At 37.7% G+C, this 18,929-nt stretch overlaps 1 protein-coding gene across 9 annotated transcripts in view; it reads right to left on the bottom strand.

Annotated features, from left to right (window-relative positions):
* NUMB (NUMB endocytic adaptor protein) overlaps nucleotides 1-18,929 on the bottom strand; it is a 188,481-nt gene that overhangs the window by 138,936 nt on the left and 30,616 nt on the right. For 8 of the 9 annotated variants that reach the window (XM_045072678.1, XM_013057483.1, XM_045072677.1 and 5 more), the window contains exon 2: nucleotides 2,897-3,028. The gene's annotated coding sequence lies outside the window, so the exon portion shown is untranslated. Of the gene's footprint in view, nucleotides 1-2,896; nucleotides 3,029-7,730; nucleotides 7,754-18,929 lie in introns of those variants that run through there. The other variant, XM_045072684.1, reaches the window with a different exon arrangement.

The raw sequence follows: 18,929 nt of genomic DNA, 5'->3' as shown, positions 1-18,929 counted from the left end.
CAAGCTCGTGGGGAGGCAGAGGGAGAGGGAGAAGCAGACTTCCGGCTGAGCAGGAAGCCCATTGTGTGGCTCCACCCCAGGACCCTGAGATCATGACCAGAGTCAAGGCAGGCGCCCAACTGACTGAGCCATCCAGGTGTTCCAATATTCATTCATCTTCAGAAGAGAACTTCATCATTCACCTCCTTCCATGAATTGAACAGAGTGCCACAGAGTAAACACCAGCATATTTGCAATTTCCATAGGGTATTCTAGAAGTTTTTAATATTGTTTGTTTTAGCTTCAGACAGAAAGCAGTATTTCACTCACTCAAGGGATTTTTATCCCCTCAGGCACAGGCCCGCAGAATGGAGGAAAGATAAACCTGGAAAAGATGTTATCAGAAATTTACCTACTCAGACTTCTTAAAAGCAAAAGTGGGCTTTAAAAATGCTTAAAATTAAAAAAGAAGGCAAGTTAATCCTTGCAGGCTATATATATATACATTTTTTATAGATATGCACATATTTGTTGTTGTTATTTAAGACACAATATTTTATACTACTCATTATTCCCAATTTATGTCTACTAGAAAACATGTTTTTAAATATGAAAAAAAAAATTAAAACAGCTTTCCCAATTATCATACCTTTGAACCAAAATACATTGTTTCACAAACTCAGTCAATTCGGATTATTCACAGTTAAGAGCAAACTTCTGAGATTACCTCTAATGTCACAAGAACCAGTTCAGTCATTTTCTACCGTAAGATATCTGTGAGTAGTTGGAAAATAGAACTGAATCATCTCTGCCATATTAGGCTCAAATCTAGACAGCAAGAAAATCTTTCTGGACCTAAAAGATAATGAGTGTGTGTGTGTGTACACACATATATACTGGTATATATGAATTATATAGCTTATTTCCCACATAAAGTAAATGGATCAACATCTCTATGTAATACTTAGAGGATTACCTAAAAATATTATCCCATTACATTCAGAAATTAAATACTAGCTATATTCAAAACTGCCAAAGGCAATTCATGCAACTGGTGAGTAAATGTGATCAATAATACAACCAAATAGGGGCATCTGGGTGGCTCAGTCAGTTAAGCAACTGACTCTTGATTTCAACTCAAGTCATGACCTAAGGGTCTTGAGATTGAGATCCAAGTAGGGCTCCCTGCTCAGCAGGAGTCGGCCTGAGATTCTCTCCCTCTCCCTCTGCTCCTTCCCCACTAGTGCTCTCTCTCTCTCAAATAAGTAAATCTTTATAAAAAATAATAACACAATCAAACATTCTACAACTTGGCAAATTTTCTTGTTCCACAGAAATTTTAAGCTATTTACCAGAAATTTAGCAGATAAAATTGTACAATCCTAAAAAAGATTACATAGTATTCCTTAAAAGAAGTTGATAGACAAAACAAACTTGATGCATAGAGTAACACTGACACCAAGTTTCTCAAATCTATCATACTAGAAAGCAGTTTCCCAAATAATTCTCCAATTGTTAAAATTAAAAAAAAAAAACAAGTAGCCATTAAACTAAAATAAAAGCATTTTTTCAAAAACAAAAAATCCAAACTACAAATCTTATTTTTCACCTTGTTTATAAATTTTTGTCTCCATTTTTCAGTTTGCTGCTTCATTGATACTAAAGAAAGTTCAAAATCTATTTCTCCTCTTCCTGTTTAGGCATCTTATGTTCAGCATCATACTTTACTTAGGAAAAGCACACAAAATTCTACTGAACTTATACACCATTATTTTCTGTCAACGGTCCTCTTTTTACATATTATGCACATTATTTATACTCTTATCTTAAAAGTAATACAAACTGTGGCACATCATATTTGCCAAAGATGGCTACAATAGCAGATTCCATCCCATATGCCCTTCTTCTAATCAGATGCTGATACGATACTCCTTGAAGTATCGTATCAGTGGTGTGGTCTGTATCTACCCCCTTCTTTGAACCTAGGTGGACCTTTAGGACTACCTCAACCAACAGAAAAAAGCAGAGTACTACTATGTGACTTCCAAAACAAAGTCAAATATGCCATGCAACTTCATCTTGCTCTCCTGGGATGCTCTTTCATGAAACCTAGCTACCACGCTGTGAGGAAGCCAAGCAACCAAAAGAAGAGGTCATATGTAGGTGTTGTGGCTAACAGCCCAGGCTTAGGCTCCTACCAAAAGCTAGCATTAAGGCGCACCTGGGTGGCTCAGAGGGTTAAGCCTCTGCCTTTGGCTCAGGTCATGATCCCAGGGTCCTGGGATCCAGCCCCGCATCTCTCTGCTCCGCAGGGAGCCTGCTTCCCTTCCTCTCTCTCTCCCTGCCTCTCTGCCTACTTGTGATCTCAGTCTGTCAAATAAATAAATAAAATCTTTAAAAAAAAAAAAAAAAGCTAGCATTAACCACCAGACATATGTATGAGTGTGCCAAGCCTTCAAACAATTCCAGTGCCCCACCATCAAGCTGCCCCCACCCTTCCAGCTACTTCATCTTAGGCCACATATTAACAGAGACAAGCTGTTCCCACTGAGCAGATCTTGTCCAAATTACAAGTACCTGAGCAAAATAAATGACTGGTATGTTTTAAACTACTAGTTAGGGGTGGTTTATTATGTAACAATAGGTAACTAACACAAGCTCATAAATATAATTCGAAAAATACACAAAAAGAGAAAGAAGAAAAATTTTAATTACCCTGTTTCACCACTGTTAACATTCTGACACATATTTTACCATCAAGAAAATATTTTGCTGCACTCAATTAATATTCCAAATGCTTTGTTTTTACCAGGATAAAGGGCTAAATTTTTAAAGTCAGTCAACTGTTTTCATCTAACAAGAAACAGGAAAAACATTAGCATTCATTCTACTTAACTTTACTGTCTCTTTCACATACCTGTCCTTAGTGAGGTGTCTGAGGATGGCTTGTACACCAATATTCCAATCTATGGATGTGAATCAAGATTGCAGGTTGGAACAGGAGCCACACTGGACCTCCTCCCTGGAAGAAGTTGCTGAAGCTCCAAATCTGAAATTTTTAAGGAAAGAAAATGCTAAATATAAAACATTTCCTTTTTTTTTTTTTTTTTTTAAGATTTTATTTCAGAGAGACAGTGTGTGTGCGTGAGAGAGCAAGAGCAGGGGGAAGGGGCAGAGGGAGAGAGAGAAGCAGACTTTCTACTGAACACAGAACTGGATGCGGGGCTTGATCCCAGAACCTCAAGATTATGACCTAAGCTGAAGTCAGACACTTAACCGACTGAGCCACCCAGGCACCCTCAAACATTTCCTTTCAATCATTTATAACTCCATCTTTACAACTGAATGAGGGCTGGTAGAATGGGTTAAGATTACATGTAAGTAATGCACAGGTTTCACTGAAAGTGGAATTGGGTAACGTGGATTCAAGTCCCAGCTCTACTTCTTCCTAGATATATGATCTCACATAAGGAACAAATTCTGTATGTCTAAAGGTGACTGGATCAAAATTTTGGGCCAGCAGTCAGAAAACCTGGGTTCTACACTCAGTTATTCTGCCTTGCTGTAAGAACTCTGATACTTTTCTGAGCTCAGATATATCATCTCTAAAGAAAGAGGGTTGCATTAGATAATGGTTCCTGAAATCTAATCTTTAAAAAGATGCCAGCCACGACCGAAAGTGGGTGTAAAGTTACCAACTGTGCTTACTCTGAGACTGTCCTTCCTAGTTTTTTCTGGTATCAAAATGGCTTCTTTTATGAGATGATGTGATAGACAGTACTAATTGTTTTATAAATAAAGAGTCAAAATCAAAAGCTGTAGCCCTATGTAAGCAACACAGAATTCTTTTTAGAAATTCTGTGTCTCTATGATTTCCGTGAGCTCTAAAATCCCCTCTATTTCTAACATTCTGTGTATCTATTTGCTACTCAGCTAGTTATTTTTTAGGTACCCAATATGTGACAGGTACTCTACTAGTTGGTGGGGGAGCCCAAAAATAAATAAGATTAGTTCCCACTCTAAAAAAAAATAAAACAAACTCCCAATCTAATATGAAATTTATATACATAAATCCCAAAGACAATATAACAGGTTAAGTTTTCTAATAGAGGCTTTATACCTTTTAAGAGGTAAAATAGTGTAAGGATTTTTAAATTAAGTAGAATTTTATTTTTTTTATTTATTTTTATTTTTTAAAGATTTTATTTACTTATTTGACAGAGATACAGCAAGAGAGGGAACACAAGCAGGGTGAGTGGGAGAGGGAGAAGTAGGCTTCTTGCCAAGCAGGGAGCGCGATGCAGGGCTCGATCCCAGGACCCCAGGATCCTGACCTGAGACAAAGGCAGACGGTTCATGACTAAGCCACCCCGGCGCCCCTTTTTCTATTTTAAGATTTTTTTTTTTTAAAGATTTTATTTATTTATTTATTTGACAGAGAGAAATCACAAGTAGATGGAGAGGCAGGCAGAGAGAGAGAGAGGGAAGCAGGCTCCCTGCTGAGCAGAGAGCCCGATGCGGGACTCGATCCCAGGACCCTGAGATCATGACCTGAGCTGAAGGCAGCGGCTTAACCCACTGAGCCACCCAGGCGCCCAAGATTTTTTTTTTTAAGTAATGTCTACACACTACATGGAACTTGAACTCACAACTCTGAGATCAAGAGTTGCACACTCCCCCAACTGAGACGGCCAGGGGCCTCAAATTAAGTAGGATTTTAAAGTGAGTTTTATAGTTGTATGAGGAATTACTTAACCTCTTTAAATTTCAATTTCCTGATATGCAAAATAGGAATGATTACAGAAAACAGAGAGTTGCAGTAAAAAGATAAGATGCTCAAAACAAAGGCCAATCCACCCAAAAGGTTGACTTACACACTGAATGTATCATGTAAGGATGCCTGGGTGGCTCAGTGGGTCAGGTGTCTGCTTTTGGCTCAGATTATGATCTCTAGGTCCTGGGGTTGAGCCCCATGTTGGAATCCCAGCTCAGTGGAGAATTTCCTTCTTCTACCTTTGCCTCTCCTCCTGCTAATGCTCTCTCTGTATCTCTCTGTGTCTTAAATGAATAAATAAAATATATTTTAAAAATTAAAATACAAGGGGCACCTGGGTGGCTCAGTCATTAAGCATCTGCCTTTGGCTCAGGTCATGATCCCAGGGTCCTGGGATTGAGCCCTCTATCCGGCTCAATCCCAGGGTCCTGGGATTGAGCCCTCTATCCGGCTCCCTGCTCAGCAGGAAGCCTGCTTCTCCCTCTCCCACTCCCCCTGCTTGTGTTCCTTCTCTCACTGTCTCTGTCTCATAAATATACAAAATCTTAAAAAAAAAAATTAAAATACAATAAAATAAAAAGCAAAATAAATTCACCAGACAATGCAATAGTGTGGTCCTGAATATGAAGAGTACCAGTCCCTAACATTAATTAAGCACTTACTATGTGCCAAAAACTCTTCTAAGCACTTTCCATGGATTATCTCACTTAATCCTGATAAGAACCTTATGAAATAAACTATTTATATGATCATTTTTTAAAAAAGTTGGACACAGAAATGTCAAGTTACTTCCAATATCATAAAACTACTAAGAGGCAGGGTTAGGATTTTTACAAAAAAGGAAAAAGAAAAAATCCAGCAGCATGACTCCAAAGCCTCCTTTTTTAATTTTATTTAACTAAACAACTTTACCAAAAAAAAAAAAAGATTTTTACCAGAACTAGGAGTATTTGCCTCTAATGATTTTTTTTTAACAGAACAAGGAGTCTTTTAATATGTACACTAAAGGACCCCTTGAAGGACCTACACACCAATGTGGTGGTATTATTAGTAAGTGGTAACATGAATAAGTAATATCCTAACTTTATTTTATTATTTTTTTTAAAGATTTTATTTATTTGGGAGAAAGAGAGAGAGATAGCAATAAGTGGAGAGAAGAGGGAGAAGCAGGCCCCCTATTGAGCAGTGAGCCTGAGGTAGGGCTCCATCCCAGAACCCTGGGATCATGACCCAAGCCAAAGGCAAATACTTAACCAACTGAGCCAACCAGATGCCCTTTTTATCATTATTATTATTTTATTTAAATGGGCATGAGGCTTGAACTCACAACCCTGAGATTAAGACCTAAGCTGAAATCAAAAGAGTCAGATTCTTAACCGACTAATTTTATTCTTTTAAATTTAATTATCTCAATGTTAGGCTTATCTGCAATTTCTTTTTCATTTACTTTAACTCCAGGTATTACTATCTTGAGTTTTCAGAATATACAGGAAAGGCTTATGCAGTCCTAAAGGAAAAATCAGTTTAAAAATGGAAGATAATAGAAACTTAAGAAACTTATTTTGTATGGACATTTACTTTCAAATAATCACATTTTTAAAAAACTCCACAGAATAAGAACATCTGAGGGACACCTGGGTGGTCAGTTAAGTGTCTGCCCTCAGCTGAGGTCATGATTCTGGGGTCCTGGGATTAAGGCCACATCAGGCTCCTTGGCCTGCTTCTCCCTCTACCTGCTGCTTCCCCTGCTTGTGCTCACTCGCTCTTGTTTTTGCTCTGACAAATAAGCAAATAAAATCTTAAAAAAAAAAAAAGAAAAGAAAAGAACAGCTGAAATTTATTTCCAATACATGCTCTAAAAAATTTTTAGATGTAACTTGAAAAAGATGTAACTTGTATTTTCAGCCAACAATGTGCTTCATTTCATTTCTTCATTGGCCTGATTCTAGAACAGATTATAATGTCACTCTGATGTTTTACTTGAGCTTTAACAGTTGTGTTAAAAGAGAACTAAATACAAAAAACAAACAAACAAACAAAGAACCTTAGAGAAATAACAATATACGTAACATAATAAGTGCTGTCCAAATATACAGAATTGAATTGTTACGAGAGAGAACACTTGACATGTATTTGATTATAATGAGCCATTAGAATTAAAATAGTCATATTCTGTCCATGATTACATTTCACATCTTTCTGCCTCCATAACAACACAATAACCTAAAATTCTCCTTACTATACTGTAACTATTTTCAAGGAAGCCAATATTCCAGTAACACTAATCAAGGGGTCATAATAATATGAAGATTCACAGTAATTTTTCCAATCTCTTCATGTTGAAGGAGGCCAGATGCAATATTAAAAGGGAAATATGAACATGGATTATTTCTAAAATACAGAAAGGGGGGAAAAAGTTTAAATTTCTTTTTTTTTTTTTTTAAAGATTTTATTTATTTGAGAGAGAAAGCGAACAAGCGGGGAGGAGAGGGAGACAGGCTCTGCCCGATGTAGGACTCAATCCCAGGACCCTAAAATCATGACCTGAGCCAAAACCAGACGCTTAACCAACTGAGCCACCCAGGTACCCCAAAAGTATAAATTTCTAAAAACACAAATGGAAACACTAGCACTGTGAATTCACAGCACTAAATAAAAGGCTGCTGGTTCCAAGACCGGTTTGCCAAATTTTTCCCTACAGATAAATGTCCAATACCCACTAAACATTTTTTATACCAATCCAAAATTAAGAGTCTTGCTAATTCTATGAAGTAAAATGAACTCCCAGCTTGGTTTATGTTCTAAGTAGCTGTCCCCAGAGAACAGATTGGAGAAAGGCAACTTAAGCACACAGTTAAGTTTTATTCAGACCTGGAAAACAAAGAAATCTGACATATTTCCCACACAGAATGTGCCTATGGAAAAAAACAAACAAACAAACCTATATTATCTATTTAAAAAAAGGAATTAGGGGCACCTGGGTGGTTCAGTAGGTTAAGCCTCTGCCTTCGCTCAGGTCATGATCTCAGGGTCCTGGGATCGAGCCCCGTATCGGGAATCTCTACTCAGCAGGGAGCCGCTTCACCTTGCACCCCGCCTGCCTCTCTGCCTACTTGTGATCTCTCTCTGTAAAATAAATAAAATCTTTTTTAAAATTTTTTTAAAAATTAAAAAATTTAAAAAGCATTTATTTTTACATTTTTTAACTACAAGAACTATGCCAATTAGAGTAATTATAAAAAGGGGAGGAAACCTTTCCAAATACAAATAAATCCTCCTAGTCAAAACTTAACTCATAAATTGTTTACCTGACTAGGTATTTACTTTCATCATACCTGAAGATCTTTAACTCTTTCACTTCCTAGTATCCTTTCAAACGTTTTAGACCCACTCACCATCCAATCTCAGTTCTGAATGCCATTCAAAAAACAGGTGACTACCGGGCACCTGGGTGGCTCAGTGGGTTAAGCCACTGCCTTCGGCTCAGGTCATGATCTCAGGTCCTGGGATCGAGTACCACATCGGGCTCTCTGCTCGGCAGGGAGCCTGCTTCCTCCTCTCTCTCTGCCTGCCTCTCTGCCTACTTGTGATCTCTCTCTGTCAAATAAATAAATAAAATCTTTAAAAAAAAAAAAAAAACAGGTGATTACCTCCTTAATACACCCTCTTAAAATATAGCCATTAACATCTCTTATAATTTCATTTCACCAAAGCCAAGTGTGGTATGCTACTCACAACTCCAAGCCTGTGTTCCATTGCTCCATACCATTCTTCTCAAAATGGTAGAACACTATTCTTTTCTCTTAATTATATACAAACTCCTTTCTACTCAAAATGTGTTTCACAGACTTGGACCATCTCAGGTCTCACCTTAGATCCACTGAACAGAATCTGCATTTTAACAAGAACCTCAGGTGATTCATACACAGAAAATTTTGAGAGCCACTGTCCTAATTCACTCATTCAGGGTTGCTTTCCTCCTACCTTACAGTTCCTGAATTACAATTTGGCATATAAGGAATCAAACCCTTTTTCTTCTGAACATATTAAGACCTACCAAAACAAAGTGAGGAATCTTTAAATAAGATCACACTTTCTTCACAACCTTCTTTTCATAAATAACTGTAAGTTCTATGAAGCCAGAGATTTCAATATACCCTCAAGACCAAAACACTGCCAGGTGAATATTTGTAGAAGCAACAGAATAGATACCAGATGATCCCTAAAGTCCTCTGACTTTTAAATCTCTGGCTCTTGCATTTGGTATGTAAGCAAAATTCTATCTAAGAAAAGGAAGCCAAAATATGAGATCATCTAAATGTACAAAATAAAATATACGCCACTTTAAATGACTTGGTCAAGGTCACTAGGCAGGTTCACTATTAAGTTCATAAGGCTCAAAAACATTTTTTCATATCATTACATATGTTTTTTAAGTTTTAATCTATTTATTCATTTTAAGTAATAGTCAAACCCAAGAGCAGGGCTCAAACTCATGACCCTGAGATCAAAACTCATGCTCTTTCAACTGAGCCAACCAGCTGCCCCAATATCATATCATTATTACTGTATTTTATTATATTTTAGGTCAAATGACAATACTTCCTCTACATTCACACTATCATCCAAGTAGCTAGGCAAATGCAAATGTCCAGAAAAATTATACACTCAGAGCTTAAGGAAGCCTAAAATGTACACACTGCTGTAAAGAATCTGTAAATAAAAACTGAAGATCACATGGTATGATTAGTTTCTTCTATGCCAGAAGAAATAAGTACTTCCAATCTTTATTGAACTTACGTTGAAACAGGAAAGAAATGAAAAGGAAAGAAAAGAATAAAAGTACAGAAAAGACAAAAAAATCAGGGACCACATAGGCAACAAGACAGAGAAAAGAACAGAGGTTAATAGTAAGCACAAGTCTCAAAGAATGTGATTTAGGGACTTAGAAAAGGCAAAAGCAACTACAAAAGCAAAGAGCAGGATAACAACTGAAGCAGCATCCATTTCAGAAACTTCCAATGATGACAGTGCGAGAAATTCTGAGAGGCACCTAGGAGGCTCAGTTGGTTAAATGTCTGCTTTTGGCTCAGGTCCAGGATTACCCAGGGTCCTACCCTACCTACTTCTCCCTCTCCTGCTCCTCCTTCTTGTGTTCTCTCTTCCTCTATCAAATAAACAAACAAAAATCTTTAAAAAAATTAAAAAATTTAAAAGTAGGGGCACCTGAGTGGCTCAGTCAGTTGGGCTCAGGTCATGATCCCAGGGTCCTGGGACAGAGCCCCACATCTGGCTCCCCACTCAGCGGGAAGCCTGCTTCTCCCTTTCCCTCTGCTGCTCCCCTGCTTGTGATATCTCTCTCTCTCTCTCTCTCACTGTCCCTATCAAATAAATAAATAAATAAAATCTTCCAAAAAATTTTTTAATAAAAAATAAAAAGAAATTTTGAGAACAAGTAAATTTGAGAATATCTCTGGGCTGAGATACATGTCTAGCTCAGGTGGTACAGCATGTGACTCTTGATCTGAGAGTCCTGGGTTCAAGCCCCACACTAGACTTGAAGACTACTTTAAAAAAAAAAAAAAAAGGCTGTTTAATGTATCATTTCTCTCACCTAACATACCCTACATATCTGAATTAATAAGGAACAAGGAAATACATCCCTAACCCTTAGAAATCAATGAAAAGCAAATCAGGTTCTAGCATGAGTCCAGAAAAGTTTTCATTGTTCTCTATGTAGATTTTCACTAAAAATAAAAATGGTTAGAAGCACCTGGGTGGCTCAGTTGGTTAAGTGACTCTTGGCTTTGGTTCAAGTCATGGTCTCAGGGTCATGAGATCGAGCCCCTCTCCCCTGGTTGGACTAGGCACCCAGCACAGAGTCTGCTTGAGACTCTCTTTCCCTCTCCCAATGAACTTCCCCCTTCCCAGCCCCCTCACACTCCCTCATGCTTTCTCTCTCTCAAATAAACAAATAAAATCTTTTAAAAATTAAAGATTAAAATAAAGTTTTGATTCCCCACCTTCCTTCTACACCTCATTGTCCCTATCTATATTAGAGTTATCCAAAACATCGATGTAATCAGTTCATGCAGAGGTTTCTATCTCTAAAAAACATTTCCTACAAATCTATTATATACCAAAAAATTACATAAAGGTTGAATCAGGGTGGGGAAAGAACACCAGAACAAGGGACCAAAACAGAGATCATAAAGGACTATAAAAATGTAAAGCACCTAGGGGTGCCTGATGCTCAGTCGGAAGAGCATGCAACTCTTAAGCTAGAGGTCAAGTATGAGCCCTCAATTGGGTGCAGAGAATACTAAAAATAAATAAACTTTTTAAAAACAAAACATCTATACTGCAAAAGCCATTGTGAAAGAAAGCTAAGACACAAATGACAATTAGAAAATATCTACAATACAAAACAGATTTAATACCCTTAACATATAAGAAGTTCCGCATGGGCAGATATACATGAAAATACAGCTTACAAAAGTAGAAATTAAAGCCTAAGCACAAGATGTTAAACTTCACTAGTAATCAAAGAGATGCAAATCATTTTTTTAAGGTTTTATTTATTTATTTGAGAGAGTACGAATGAACAAGAAAGAGAAAGGAGCAGAGGTAGAGGCAGAGGCGGAGTGAGAAGCAGATTCCCCACGAGGCAGGGAGCCTAACATATAAGGATGGAGCCCAGAACCCTAAGATCATGACCTGAGCCGAAGGCAGACACTAACAGACTGAGGCACCCAGGCACCCCAAAGAGATGCAAACTATTATCATTATTATTTCAGACTGACAAATACTAAAAATATCAGTAAGAGCCACTGTTCCCTAAGGTATATGGAATCTAGCACTCCTATTCACTACTGCTGAGATTATATCTAACAACAGTTTATCATTATAAAAGCTCTCAGGAAAATAGCCATACTTCAAAATATGCCCATCCTTTGACCCAAGAGCCCCACTTCTTAAAAAATGTATTCTAATTAAACAGATGTGTACAAGCATATATGGACATAAGAGCTATTACATATGCTCAGTACACAGCAGATGTTCAGTAAATCTCTGATGAATAAATACTATTGTTGAATGATGAATCATAGTATTGTTTATAATAGCAAAACTATTACCATTACAGAATGTCTACAAATAAACCATGATATATTCATACTTTAAAATCTTACACAGCCATTAAAAATGATAACACAGTTCTATAACTATTAATTAGAAATTCATCTATAATAAGTTATAGATGTTTAAAAAAAAACAGTAAAATGTATGGTGGTTCCTCAGAAAAAATAAACACAGAATTACCATATGATCCAGCAATTCCATTTCTGGGTATATACCCAACAGAACTGAATGCAGGTACTTAGATATCTGAACACCAAAGTTCATAGTAGCATTATTTATAATAGCCAGAAGATGAAGACAACCTAAATGTCCACTGATAGATTAACAGATAAACAAAATGTAGCATATACATATAATGGAATATTAGCCTCAAAAAGCAGTGTTTTCACACATGCTACGACACAGAGGAACCTTGAAAACATTATGCTAAATGAAATAAAACCAGATACAAAAGAACAAATACTATATGATTTTCTGTCTTCGAGATACTCAAAGTAGTCAAATTCATAGAGAAAGTAGAATGCTGGCTGCCATGGGCTGGGAGGAGGGGAGGATGAGGAATTACTGTTTAATGTGTTACAGTTTCTGTTTGGAAAGATAAAGTTCTAGAGATAGATAGTAATTATGGTTGCACAACAATGTGAATGTACTGAATGCTACTGAACTGTACATTCTTAAATGATTAAAACAGAAAAAAACGGTTAAAACAGTAAATTTTGGGTGCCTGGGTGGCTCAGTGGGTTAAGCCTCTGCCTTCAGCTCGGGTCATGATCTCAGGGGCCTGGGATCAAGCCCCGCATCAGGCTCTACTCAGCAGGGAGCCTGCGTCCCCCTCTCTCTCTGCCTGCCTCTCTGCCTACTTGTGGTTTCTCTCTTTAGCAAATAAATAAATAAAATATTTTTAAAAAATTTTTTTAAAAAGTAAATGTTATGTTATTATATACTTTACTACAATAAAAAAAAATTACAGGGGCACCTGGTTGGCTCAGTCTGTTAAGCATCTGCCTTTGGCTCAGGTCATGATCTAAAGGTGCTGGGATGGAGGCCCAATCAGGCTCCCCTGCTCAGCGGGGAGCCTGCTTGAGCCTGCTTTTCCCTACCTCCCCCAAACCCCACTCATGCTCCTGCTCATGCTCTCTTTCCCAAATAAATAAATAAAATCTTTAGGAAAATAAAATTAAATTTAAAAATTGTAACAATAACCGTAACACATCTTCTAGACTGGAGAAAACCTTTGTGTTTATTATTTTTGAGTCTTATGTTCATAAAAAGTGAGATTTTAAAAACTGCATTACTTTGGTTATTCCTGTTTCCAGTCCTATTCAGCACTCCCTACACAAGTCATCAGGAATAGTACCAAATGTATGCCAGTTGGAATGGATAAAATCATCAACACAAGAAAAAACATGTGTTGGAGACAATATGGAGAAAAAGGAACCCTTGGTGCACTGCTGGTGGGAATTCAAACTAGTGTAGCCACTCTGGAAAATAGCATGGAGGTTCCTCAAAAAATTAAAAAAGAACCACTCTACTATCCAGCAATCCCACTAGTGGGTATTTACCCAAAGAACAGAACAACACTAATTCAAAAACACTTCAATGTCTACGTTTATAGCAGCATTATTTACAACAGCCAAGATACAGAAGCAACCCAAGTGTCCGTCAATTGTTGAATGGATTAAAAAAGACACACACAAGGCGCCTGGGTGGCTCAGTTTGTTGAGCAACTGCCTTCGGCTCAGATCATGATCCCGGACTTCCAGGATCGAGTCCCACCTCGGGCTCCCGGCTCCTTGGGGAGTCTGCTTCTCCCTCTGACCTTCTCCTCTCTCATGCTCTCTCTCACTCATTCTCCCTCAAATAAATAAATAAAATCTTAAAAAAAAAAAAAAAAAGACACACACAGAATACTATTCAGCCACAGAAAAGAATGAAATCTTGCCATTTGCAACAACATGGATGGAGCTAGAGAGTATAATGCTAAGCAAAATAAGTCACCCAGAGAAAAACAAATACCATGATTTCATTCATGTCTGGAATCTAAGAAACAATACAAAAGTGCAAAGGGAAAAAAAAGAGAGAGGAGGGCAAACCAAGAAACAGAGTCTTAATAAGAGAGAACAAACTGATGGTTACCAGAGGGGAAGGGAGAGGGAGATGGGTTAAATAGGTGATGGGGATTAAGGAGTGCACTTATCTTGAGGAGCACAGAGTGATGTGTGGAACTGCTGAATCACTATAATGTACACCTGAAACTAACATAATACTGTAGGTGGGTGAACTGGATTTAAAAGAAAAACCTGTATTAAAAAATAGCACCAAATGTAAATATTCTTCCTCTGAGGTTCAAAGCACAGCTCTGTAAATTACAGTTTGCATACATATTCTAAACAGACACCAAGACAGAGTTAAAACATATAGCTTCTGTGTTTTTTACTAACTACTTAAGATGAAAGTAACAAATTCCTATGTAAATTAACTCTCATACTCTTCAGCAAAAAATTGAAGCTATCTAGAATATAGCAAAGTAAAGAACCCAAAGTAAGAGGAAATATCTCAAATATCTAATATGGACATTAGAAAGTCACCAGAAAACTGAAGAATAAACTACTGAGATCTGGGCCTTTAAGAAGTCAGTAAGGGGAGGAGCCAAGTCTGATATGAAAGTAAACAAAGCACACATCAAGAACAGAAAGCTCCAACCAATCCTATTTTGCCCCTCACATTCTCTGAGAATGGTGGGACTCTTGCATAACTCAAAATATCTGGTTAGGGCATACCTAGGGAATTCATCCCATAAAGGAATGGCAGGTACTTAGGGGCTGAACCCAAATTTAGTCCTAGCTGAATTTTTACTGAGCTCAAGAAACCAGGTGTTTCTAGGTGTAGGAGCAGTGTTCTGCTTAGCCAGGTGCACTCTCACCTCAGGAGATGTTGCCCTCTGGCAAAGGGAAGTCAGGTCAACACACTAGTCTCCGCAAGAGACCAAGATAACTATCTTAAACTGTGAAAACATTTAGGTCACAATTAGCACTTAAGAGAGAAATAAAATGGAAAGGATGAGTGCATCATGTATATTAAGGATGAATATCGATCTATTGATGCTCATTTTTCTTTCAATTCTATGCATGCATGAGGGGGGTCACCATCAAAAATGTTTAAAATCTGGGGCACCTGGGTGGCTGGCTCAGTTCTTTAAGCATCTGCCTTTGGCTTGGTCATGATCCCAGGTTCCTGGTATCAAGCCCTGTGTGGGGCTCCCTGCTAAGTGGGGAGTCTGCTTGTCCCTCCCCTCTGCTCATGCTTTTTATCTCTAACAAATAAAAAAAATCTTTTAAAAAAATGTTTAAAGGGGTACCCAGGTGGCTCAATCGGTTAAGTATCTACCTTGGGCTCACATCCTGATCTCAACGGTTTTGGGACAGAGCCCTGCATCAAGCTCCCTGCTTGTGGGGAGCCTGCTTCTCCTTCTGCCCTTCCGTCCCCCGCTCGTGCTCTCTCTCTCTCTCTCAAATAAATAAAATCTTTAAAAATTAAAAAATGTTTAAAATTCACTGTTGTAGAGAAATGTTTGTACATGTGCACCTGAAGATAAGCAAGAATATCTCTGTAAGGGGCGCCTGGGTGGCTCAGTGGGTTAAAGCCTCTGCCTTCAGCTCAGGTCATGATCCCGGGGTCCTGGGATCGAGCCCCACATCGGGCTCTCTGCTCGGCAGGGAGCCTGCTTCCTCCTTCTCTCTCTCTGCCTGCCTCTCAGCCTACTTGTAATCTCTGCCTGTCAAATAAATAAATAAAATATTAAAAAAAAAAAAGAATATCTCTGTAATACCAACAAAATGGAAAAAAACAATGTCCATCTTTTTTTTTTAAACAATGTCTATCTTTAGAAGAAAGGATAAACTGTGGTACAGTCATATACTAATCCATATACCTGAGAAAATAAATAACAGTTACACATATAGATATAGGTGAATCTTAAAAACATAATACTGATTAGCCAAAGCAAATAAATATATGTAGTAAAACAAGACAAGAATATATGTATACTATGATTCCATTTTTATAGCTAAAAAATAAGCAATACTAAATTATAAATTTTTGAAATACATACAAAAGTGGGAAACTTAAGGAAGGAAATAACAAACAAATCAAAACAAAAATTACAAATAGTTTTATCCCTGGTAGAGATGTGAATGGAAATCAAGGAGAAACATACCAACAATACTGGTAATGTTCTATTCCTTAACCTGGGTGATGAGTTCACAGGTACTGGTTTTATTATATGCTTCATAAGTTACATGCACAACACCGTATTCTTGTCTGAGTATCATATACTTCATAATGGGAAGGGAAAATAGAAAAAGAAAAGGACAGACATTTATAACATAGATCAACATCAACATCCTATCTCTCTTGAAAGGCAAGGTAGATTTCCATTAAATATAGGCTCCATCCAGAAACTCCACTAAAATAAAATTTTTTTGTTTCAAGAGCACAAACTGGGGTGCCTGGGTGGCTCAGTCAGTTGCATGTCTGACTCTCGGCTCAGGTCATAATCTCAGGGTCATGAGACTGAACGATCGAATACCCCCTACCCTGGCTGCATGCTCACCTGGGCTCTGTGCTCAGCCTCAGCTCAGAGTCAGCTTGGGATTCCTCTCTCTCTCCCTCCCTGCCCCTCCTCCTACTCACATGGCATGTACTCTCCTAATAAATAAATAAAATCTTTAAAAAATAAAAGAAGAAGACAAACCTGAAATGAGATGCAAGTAGGCAATTTATCTATCCTCAGTTTTCAAAACTTAAGATAATGCCTAATATAATATAAAAGAAAGAAAGGTAATTTAATACATTGTAATACTGCAATGTTCAGGTATAACCATCACAGCATTCATTATTAAGGAAACTGACACTTGCACACATACAAAGAAATGCCTTGCACATGACATCTACAAATGAAGACTGAAACAATTGAGTTGTATTAGAGAATCAGATGCCAAAAGGACCAATGCCATTGGTAATGATTTTCCAAAAACAGTTAACAACTCTTGTTAAAGTTCTGAAGAAAACAAAGTATAATCTGCCCTCTGTTTACTAAGCAGTTCCATTCCTAGAAAATTTAGTGTCTATTAAAATCATGCAAAAAATTACTGTGTTTAAATGTATAACAGAGGGGCGCCTGGGTGGCTCAGTGGATTAAGCCGCTGCCTTTGGCTCAGGTCATGATCTCAGGGTCCTGGGATCGAGTCCCGCATCGGGCTCTCTGCTCAGCAGGGAGCCTGCTTCCCTCTCTCTCTCTCTCTCTCTGGCTGCCTCTCTGTCTACTTGTGATTTCTCTCTGTCAAATAAATAAATAAATAAATAAATCCTTTAAATAAATAAATAAATAAATAAATGTATAACAGAATTAGCATTAAGTAAGTACAAACAGGTTTTTCACCTACGAGAGCTGGGAAAAAGGTCAAAAATCATGCAGAACTGCCTCAGACACTGTGGAATGTATGGCATTCCTGGCTTCTGCTCATTGAATGCCAATGCTGCACCTACCCCACCCTAATCATTGTGGCAACGAAAAGTGCACCTTCAAAGATTCAAAGATTCATAGGGGTCCTGACCCCACTGAGAACCAGTGACTTCTAGAAAGGCTAAGTCCCAGTGTGGTTTCCAGATAGCCTTTATTTTCACAACACCATAAAGCTAAAGGAAATGATAAAGACTACCCAATTTCTAACTTTGGCAAAGAAGAGTGGCGCCTGGTTGGCTCAGTTCTTGGGGTCATGGGTTTGGGCCCCACACTGGGTAGAGAAATTACTTAAATAAATAAAAACTTTAAAGAAAAAAAGCATTCCTCATTTAGTGAAGAAATTATTATTAAAGTATAAAGGCAGATTAAAACCCAAGGATCAAAAATAAATAAATAACTAAATATTTTTAAAAAATAAATAAAAAAATAAAACTCAAGAATCCTCAACTCCAAAGAAAGTGACACATCAAGCCAAAGTTTGGCAATTTTTTCACCCATCTGAAAGCAATCTTTGAGGACAGTGTTATTTTTGCAAAATACAACAAAGGTCCCAATTGAAAAACACTGTAATATCAAGAAGTATGCTACAGTTTACAAAGCATACTTAATTTTAATCTTTATAATAATTCTATTAAGACAGGTATCATTTTTTTTAGTATTACTTGTAAGGAGAACAATCTCAAAAAAATTCAAAGTCACAGAGCTGGTAAACTGAGAGATAGGACTTTAAGCCCTCTGATTTCAAATCCTATGTTTTTTCCATCAAACTAGACTGCTTTACAAAGATTCAATATACCAAAACAGATTAAAAAACTCATCAGGTACATCTGGGTGGCTCAGTCAGTCAAGCGGCTGCCTTCAGGTCAGGTTACACTCCCAAAGTCCTGGAACCAACCCCCCACGGGGCTCCCTGCTTCTCCCTCTGCCTCTGCTGCTCCCCCCTGCTTGTGTTCTCTCTCTTGTTCACTCTCTCCCTCTCAAATAAATAAATCTTAAAAACAAAACAAAACAAAACAAAACTCAGCCAACACAAGAGAAGTGTTAATGGCAAAAGAGCAACATAAAGCATCTTGAGCTATTCTGAGTACAGCGGACTATACCTATAGTAGCTATTTCTTAATATGAGAGATTTTTAAGATTTTTTTTTTTAAAGTAATCTCTGTACCCAACATGGGCCTTGAATTTACAACCCCAAGATCAAGAGTTGTATGCTCTATGGACGGAGCCAGCCAGGCAGCCCAAAATAAAGGTACAATCTTAGCAATTACCATGACATACAGTATCTAATTACTTTCCAATATCAAAGATCGTGGATCAGGGTGCCTGAGTGGCATCCTCAGAGCCTGGCATCAGGCTCCCTGCTGAGCAGGAATCCTGCTTCTACCTCTCACAGCCCCCCTGCTTGTGTTCCCTCTCTCACTTTCTCTCCCTGTCAAATAAATACTGTAAATAATAAATCTCTAAAAAAAACCAACTCTGGATCATAATTTTATTCAATTTTCTACTTAATCC

The sequence above is a fragment of the Mustela putorius genome, unplaced genomic scaffold, assembly GCF_011764305.1.
Source record: "Mustela putorius furo isolate JIRA1106 unplaced genomic scaffold, ASM1176430v1.1 tig00000129_pilon_pilon_pilon, whole genome shotgun sequence".
NCBI lineage: Eukaryota > Metazoa > Chordata > Mammalia > Carnivora > Mustelidae > Mustela > Mustela putorius.
The sequence above is the reverse complement of the archived record's forward strand: the minus strand, read 5'-3'. Positions and strand labels throughout refer to the sequence as shown.